The 6,000-nt window shown below is 43.1% G+C and overlaps 5 non-coding genes across 5 annotated transcripts; all 5 read right to left on the bottom strand.

Annotated features, from left to right (window-relative positions):
• Positions 1 to 800: 800 nt before the first annotated feature.
• trnas-uga (transfer RNA serine (anticodon UGA)) lies at positions 801 to 882 on the bottom strand. Its single transcript has one exon. It is a non-coding gene; the product is annotated as a tRNA-Ser (tRNA).
• A 399-nt stretch (positions 883 to 1,281) lies between these two features.
• Positions 1,282 to 1,353, bottom strand: trnaa-agc (transfer RNA alanine (anticodon AGC)). Its single transcript has one exon. It is a non-coding gene; the product is annotated as a tRNA-Ala (tRNA).
• A 748-nt stretch (positions 1,354 to 2,101) lies between these two features.
• trnae-cuc (transfer RNA glutamic acid (anticodon CUC)) lies at positions 2,102 to 2,173 on the bottom strand. The gene has a single exon. It is a non-coding gene; the product is annotated as a tRNA-Glu (tRNA).
• A 1,998-nt stretch (positions 2,174 to 4,171) lies between these two features.
• Positions 4,172 to 4,253, bottom strand: trnal-uaa (transfer RNA leucine (anticodon UAA)). The gene has a single exon. It is a non-coding gene; the product is annotated as a tRNA-Leu (tRNA).
• A 399-nt stretch (positions 4,254 to 4,652) lies between these two features.
• On the bottom strand, positions 4,653 to 4,724 carry trnaa-agc (transfer RNA alanine (anticodon AGC)). The gene has a single exon. It is a non-coding gene; the product is annotated as a tRNA-Ala (tRNA).
• Between the last annotated feature and the right edge of the window lie 1,276 nt (positions 4,725 to 6,000).

Below are 6,000 nucleotides of genomic sequence, written 5' to 3'. Positions count from 1 at the left end.
ATGGACCTGAAATCCACAATCCCGGATTTTGGAGGCTAGTATCCTGTGCATATTGCTTATGGGGTTATGTACCCATAATAGACTCAAATTGCTTCAGAATGTCTAATCATGGGTCTTTTTTGACCTACATCTTCTTTCACTACTCAGCTATCCTTTTCCCCAAAAAAGAAATAACAATGTAGGATGGAAAAAAGAAATGTGCTGCTAGATTCAAAGCAAATGTGGAACTGGGAGCTTGCGCTGAAGATCGGCTTCCATCATCCAACACATTACTGACTAGCTTGGTTCATTTGGATTGACAATCGCAATAATGCAAGTAAAAAAAATCTAGCAGAGGATGGTTTCGATCCATCGACCTCTGGGCTATGGGCCCAGCACGCTTCCGCTACGCCACTCTGCTGAATGGCTATGATCATGGGACTCAAACCCACAATCCCTGGTTCAAGAGGCCAGTGCGTAATGCCCATGGGGCTGTATACGTCTAATAGACTCAAATTGCTTCAAAATATGAAATCTAATTTTAAAGGAATGTGGAACTGGGATCTTGCTACGAAACACTGTGCCCTAACACTGAGCTACATAACCATCTCTTGCCTGTCATGACTATTTTCCAAGCAAGACCTGGAGTCAACACTTTTCACTTTGTGCCATCAACAGAATATTGAATGGAGATGCAGGGGATTGAAACAAGGATTTCATACATGCCCTCGTTCTGTAAGAATGGCTCCGAAATTAAACATCACCAAACATGCTGGTTTATAGAACAGAACGAAATCTCAAAATCTGTGTTGCTAAACACACATTGCTGACAGGAATCGAACCTGCGCGGGGAAACCCCAATGGATTTCAAGTCCATCGCCTTAACCTCTCGGCCACAACAACAAGACACCTTTAAATTGTGTTTAAGAAAGTGGAAATTACCCACATTATTTTCTGAAACTAGCGCAATTACATTACCAGATTTAACTCTCCATGAATTCATGGAGACAGCATGTTTTACTAAGCATTCTAAGCTCAGGTTTGGCGAGACATACCTATACTGGAAGTTGGGAATGTCGCCCAGGCTGCCTGAATGGGACACTTTGTCTCACCTTCCTGCAGGTAGTGTGGATGGATGAAATAATATTGTTTGAATTTTATAAGTGCTGCAAGGTTCAAAGGTAATGCGGGACTGGGAGCTTGCACTGAATCACCACATGTGCTGATTTGAAATATTTCAGTGAAGGTCTCTAAAATTCACTGCAGTGTAATCTGGCAATTAGCAAAGACTACAGTGTCGCCTGGAGATGCTGGGAATTGAACCCAGGACCTCATACATGCTAAGCATGCGCTCTACCACTGAGCTACATCCCCTTCCGCAACAATGCCTTAAATGATAGAATGGACAAAAACAGAACAGATAGAATAGAAACAACAGAAACAGTGACCAGATAGACAATTCAATTCTTGATTTTTTTTAAAATTCCAATTTGACTGGTTGTGACACAAAGGTTTGTCCCATTGTTACTTTACTTACATGTGCGTCACTTTTTGTGTGTTACAGTAACTTTTTTGGCCTGATCACCCAGTCCACAAGTGTTCCTGTACCTATATATTTACAAATCAAGCACTGTTAAGCAGGTGGCATCCTTTGCTTCATATTTCTTAGAACCCTGCTGGAAACATTCCAGCAGGGTTCTAAGAAATATGAAGCAATGCCAATGGATTTCTTGCCCATCAGCTTGACCACCTGGCCACCACAATACTGCATCTTTGGAAAATTACAGTGAAAGCGTGAGACCAATAAAAAAAAATCAAGATATGCTTGTCCAGTCAAGAATTGCTGGAAAACATGACTGATCCCAAATGAAGCAAAGTATGCGCTCTACCGCTGACCCACTTTGTCTAAGAGAAATGCTCCAAAAAGAAACACCAACCAACCTGCTAGTCTATAGATGCATAGAAAAGCTAAAGGTTGATTACAAATTTTCGCATGCTGCGCCCAAATCGATAGCATGTTTCTATGCCTCTCTTCACCTCAGTCCAGCTTGAATGTACTCGTAACCACAGCGAGTCTTGTACATAATGCAGCTACAAGTGTTCCAGCAGGACAGACTAGATATTTCCATACCGGGAGTTGAACCCGGGCCACCTGGATGAGAGCCAGGAATCCTAACCGCTAGACCATATGGGAAGGATTTAAGAAGGTAAGAGTTGATTTAACGGTAAATAAGATAAGATAAGATCAGATCAGATCAGATCAGATAAGATATTCCTTTATTGTCCCACATGGGCACGATGGGTTCATACACAGGCCCCAGATGTACAAGGTTGTGGTCCGAGCTGCCCAGGGGGGGAGGGGGAAAGAGGAATAAGCCTCCTTGGTGTTGGCAAAAAACAAGTCCAATGTTCTATTGTTTCTGGTGGGGCAGGTAACATACTGGTTGTATGATGGTAGAACAGAAGAGGGAGAAGCGTGGTTAAAGTCACCAGAGACGAGGGAGAGAGCCTGTGGGTGCTGTGTTTGCAGCCTACAAGTGCAGGAGAGCAGTGCTTCACAAGCATATTGAGCATTGGCAGACGGGGCCACATAGACTGCGATCAAAATCACATGTGAGAACTCCCGGGGCAGATAATATATCTTTTCTTCCCGCATTCTCTCGTTCTGTCCGCCCGCAGCAGATGAAAATTGTCCAAACCTACAATAGAGTCTGGCATTTCTGCTGTTAACCAGGTCTCTGTGAAAATCAAGACACTGCTGTCCCTATAAATCCTCTGGGACCGCATGAGGCTCGCTATTTTCGTCATTTTATTTTGAAGGGACCTCACGTTACCCATGACTACGGCGGGAACCGACTTCCTGTTTGTCCCTCTCTTCTCTCGGAGTTTACGTCCAGCCCGTCTGCTTCGTTGCGTTTTCCTTAGGATGTCCGCCGGGATAACGTGACGATCTCCAGGTAAGACGACTGTTCTCCGCAGTTTCATTAGTTCCTCCTTTGTGTAAACGCGGTACGGCGCCGGCCGGGGGGCGGGGCCGGAGCCGGGGGACTCAGAGCCAAGACACATCGCCACGACACGACGAAAACACTCAATCCAGCCGAATAAAGTCAAAAACAGTTGAATTAAAAACGATTCCAGCGCGTGTCCCTATCCTACAGTAAAATAGAAAAAATATACTAACTATATTTACAAAATATAGGAGATAAAGCACAAAAAGTGTGAGAAAAAAGAGAGAGCGTTTACACCGGGCTGCTAGCTGTACCAGCGCCTTATGACGTATAAAGAAGGCCTCATTGATGCTTGAGAGTTAAGGAACAGTTCTGTATGTAATAGATATAAGCCCATTCCACGTGCAACAAGTCTAGTGATTAGTATTTTCCTTGTGGCTCAGCCTATTAGACCATGGACCTGAAATCCACAATCCCGGATTTTGGAGGCTAGTATCCTGTGCATATTGCTTATGGGGTTATGTACCCATAATAGACTCAAATTGCTTCAGAATGTCTAATCATGGGTCTTTTTTGACCTACATCTTCTTTCACTACTCAGCTATCCTTTTCCCCAAAAAAGAAATAACAATGTAGGATGGAAAAAAGAAATGTGCTGCTAGATTCAAAGCAAATGTGGAACTGGGAGCTTGCGCTGAAGATCGGCTTCCATCATCCAACACATTACTGACTAGCTTGGTTCATTTGGATTGACAATCGCAATAATGCAAGTAAAAAAAATCTAGCAGAGGATGGTTTCGATCCATCGACCTCTGGGTTATGGGCCCAGCACGCTTCCGCTACGCCACTCTGCTGAATGGCTATGATCATGGGACTCAAACCCACAATCCCTGGTTCAAGAGGCCAGTGCGTAATGCCCATGGGGCTGTATACGTCTAATAGACTCAAATTGCTTCAAAATATGAAATCTAATTTTAAAGGAATGTGGAACTGGGATCTTGCTACGAAACACTGTGCTCTAACACTGAGCTACATAACCATCTCTTGCCTGTCATGACTATTTTCCAAGCAAGACCTGGAGTCAACACTTTTCACTTTGTGCCATCAACAGAATATTGAATGGAGATGCAGGGGATTGAAACAAGGATTTCATACATGCCCTCGTTCTGTAAGAAAGGCTCCGAAATTAAACATGCTGGTTTATAGAACAGAACGAAATCTCAAAATCTGTGCTGCTAAACACACGTCGCTGACAGGAATCGAACCTGCGCGGGGAAACCCCAATGGATTTTAAGTCTATCGCCTTAACCTCTCGGCCACAACAACAATACACATTTAAACTGTGTTTAAGAAAGTGTAAATTATCCACATTATTTTCTGAAACTAGCACAATTACATTACCAGATTTAACTCTCCATGAATTCATGGAGACAGCATGTTTTACTAAGCATTCTAAGCTCAGGTTTGGCGAGACATACCTATACTGGAAGTTGGGAATGTCGCCCAGGCTGCCTGAATGGGCCACTTTGTCTCACCTTCCTGCAGGTAGTGTGGATGGATGAAATAATATTGTTTGAATTGTATAAGTGCTGCAAGGTTCAAAGGTAATGCGGGACTGGGAGCTTGCACTGAATCACCACATGTGCTGATTTGAAATATTTCAGTGAAGGTCTCTAAAATTCACTGCAGTGTAATCTGGCAATTAGCAAAGACTACAGAATCGCCTGGAGATGCTGGGAATTGAACCCAGGACCTCAAACATGCTAAGCATGCGCTCTACCACTGAGCTACATCCCCTTCCGTAACAATGCCTTAAATGATAGAATGGACAAAAACAGAACAGACAGAATAGAAACAACAGAAACAGTGACCAGATAGACAATTCAATTCTTGATTTTTTTTTAAAATTCCAATTTGACTGGTTAGGACACAAAGGTTTGTCCCATTGTTACTTTACTTACATGTGCGTCACTTTTTGTGTGTTACAGTAACTTTTTTGGCCTGATCACCCAGTCCACAAGTGTTCCTGTACCTATATATTTACAAATCAAGCACTGTTAAGCAGGTGGCATCCTTTGCTGGTCAGGGGGAAGAGAAAGGTATGTTTCCAGCAGGGTTCTAAGAAATATGAAGCAATGCCAATGGATTTCTTGCCCATCAGCTTGACCACCTGGCCACCACAATACTGCATCTTTGGAAAATTACAGTGAAAGCGTGAGACCAATAAAAAAAAAAATCAAGATATGCTTGTCCAGTCAAGAATTGCTGGAAAACATGACTGATCCCAAATGAAGCAAAGTATGCGCTCTACCGCTGACACCACTTTGTCTAAGAGAAATGCTCCAAAAAGAAACACCAACCAACCTGCTAGTCTATAGATGCATAGAAAAGCTAAAGGTTGATTACGAATTTTCGCATGCTGCGCCCAAATCGATACCATGTTGCTATGCCTCTCTTCACCTCCGTCCAGCTTGAATGTACTCGTAACCACAGCGAGTCTTGTACATAATGCAGCTACAAGTGTTCCAGCAGGTCAGACTAGATATTCCCATACCGGGAGTTGAACCCGGGCCACCTGGATTCTTTAGCTAAACAGCCCTAAACAGAATCCCATTCATTTCCTATGGTAGTGTTAAACCACTACGGATGTAATATACTTTTGGCCAGCGGCGGCGCTGTGGCGAGAGCGCGCCATGTTTGAATGCAGAGTGACGTCATTCATTCAGTGCGACCTGGACAAGTTTAGCACTAGATCTGCTCCTGTTTTCACCTTCTTATGGACATTTTACTGCCCCAGAACACTCGTATTTTGTGGCATTTATAACGGGCATTTGAAGACGTTTTCAGGTAAAGTTCGTCTTGTGTTTTGCACTTTTGAAACTGTGTTTTTAGTCACATAAAGTCACTGCTACTTCCATGTCTCTGTTGAACAACTAAACGCGACTTTTCTGTCAGTTTTGTGTGATATTCAGCCCTGTGAAGTTAAAGTTTATTACATTTAAAGGTTTGCAGTTGTGCAGTTTTATATAAGGTGCAATATTACGTGATCTGTGTGTTGTGTTGTCTCTTATTG

Source organism: Eucyclogobius newberryi, unplaced genomic scaffold, assembly GCF_026437365.1.
Source record: "Eucyclogobius newberryi isolate DKJ021-1_F unplaced genomic scaffold, fEucNew1.0.hap1 SCAF_8, whole genome shotgun sequence".
Lineage (NCBI taxonomy): Eukaryota > Metazoa > Chordata > Actinopteri > Gobiiformes > Gobiidae > Eucyclogobius > Eucyclogobius newberryi.
This window is presented reverse-complemented; position numbering and strand designations above follow the sequence as displayed.